The sequence below is a fragment of the Lissotriton vulgaris genome, chromosome 7 (genome assembly GCF_964263255.1).
Source record: "Lissotriton vulgaris chromosome 7, aLisVul1.2, whole genome shotgun sequence".
Taxonomy (NCBI): domain Eukaryota; kingdom Metazoa; phylum Chordata; class Amphibia; order Caudata; family Salamandridae; genus Lissotriton; species Lissotriton vulgaris.
In genome coordinates this window covers 1,497,202,272-1,497,203,843 of record NC_141695.1, presented here as the reverse complement: position 1 = coordinate 1,497,203,843, position 1,572 = coordinate 1,497,202,272, and the positions used below count along the sequence as shown (strand labels likewise).

At 41.0% G+C, this 1,572-nt stretch overlaps 1 protein-coding gene across 1 annotated transcript in view; it reads left to right on the top strand.

The window, feature by feature from the left end:
* The window catches only part of ERGIC3 (ERGIC and golgi 3), a 334,632-nt gene extending 333,808 nt beyond the window's left edge, over positions 1–824 (top strand). The window contains exon 13 of the mRNA XM_086932316.1: positions 1–824. This exon is cut by the window's left edge and continues 139 nt beyond it. The gene's annotated coding sequence lies outside the window, so the exon portion shown is untranslated.
* The last annotated feature ends 748 nt before the right edge of the window (positions 825–1,572 follow it).

The following is a 1,572-nucleotide window of genomic DNA, read 5'->3' as shown; positions in this document are numbered from 1 at the left end:
TACATTTTAATGAACACGTCCTCTTTGTATTAGTCAGAGCGACTCTTGCCAACTGCTCAACGTGAGGAATTTCGGCCGGAGAAATCCCTGGCACCAAAACTACGTGAAAGAAAATGTGCACACAGTATTTCACTTTGCTCAGCCCTTTGAGCATTTTTTTTCTCCAACACTTGATTTCTTTTGGAAGATTACATTTGCTGATGTCACCTGATCAAGTCATTTCATCAAGTTGTTTTCATTTTCCAAGGTACGAGGCGTTGACATGACTTGAAAAATGCAAACGTCTCTCAAGTGATCGCACGCTGTCTAGATAGCGGGTGAAACTGCGGTCACTTAAATACATTTTTTCACGCACCAGCAAATGAAGAAAAGCACATACATGTTTGTGCCATATTGGTGGGAACGACTGTGCAGCAGTGTATCATGTTATGGGAAATCTTGGTTCCTGGCAGTGCCTAGATGTACCCAAGTGAAACCTAAAATTTTAAATGTGTTGGGAAATGTCTGTAGGTTGTGAAGTATTTTCAGGACACTTCTGCCTTGAATTAACTATCTACTGTACTCTGGCAACGTTTTTGCATTTGTACCCCCAGTAGAAGAGTGCCTAAAACGCAGCTAAAGTGATGAAAGGACTTTCAGGCTATATTTGAGCGTGTTAGCAGGGGGAAAAAGCTTGTTCTTGAGGGTACATTTGCTTTTACACTACACCCGTCATACCACCATTGGTGAAATTTCCACCTGCCTCTTAGTCATTGTGAGCACATATCCTGCAGCCATTTGAAACATTCAAAACCACTGATCACTGTAATAAAGATTTACATACATTCTTGCTTCAGGTGTGAGTACTGCAGATATTCTCCGGGATGGGAAAATAAGGCATGTTTCTCATGTTCTGCTGTTGCTACTGCTCTTTTGTCATTGTATTGTTATTTTTATAGTATTTGCCATAAATCTTAGAACCCCTAAAATGTTTTTCAGTTGGTCGATGTGTAGCTCCTCTGTATGTTTCAGCTCTTTAGTCCAAACGAGGACACATAGAATTCCGATTAGCATCGAAATCTAGGGAACCCCTCAAGTATATCGTTGAGAGTGTGGGGTAGTAGCTTAGCCAATATGGAAACAATTGTGTACCGTGTATAAGACTGGGCAAAATTGGTGCTGCAGGCAAGTATTCATGTTGCTGAGAACGTAAGGAGAGACACAGCCAGTCAAGCATTTATTTACAATTTTTAGGTCGAGTCTAGGCAGCGCATGCGCTGTCGCTTCGAGACATGCTTTATTCATTCTGTGGAATTACAGCCCTCTCAGTGCCTTTTTATTCGTCCCCTCGATTGTCATTCAAAAATGCTTTTTCTTTGTCCCTCTTTTTGGTGTTTGGTTACCTCCCACAGAGTACAGCACAATTACTGTTAACATTATACTTCTGTGTTTATGTGTGGGACAATTTTTTTCTATAATTCCTGCGTGTGTCACTGAATGCCAGTCTATGATAGTTTAGCTTTGGCGCCCTTTACTTAATCTCCCAGCCCCGTTCAAATACTGAGCTGAAATGTCAGATGATGTTTTCAAATT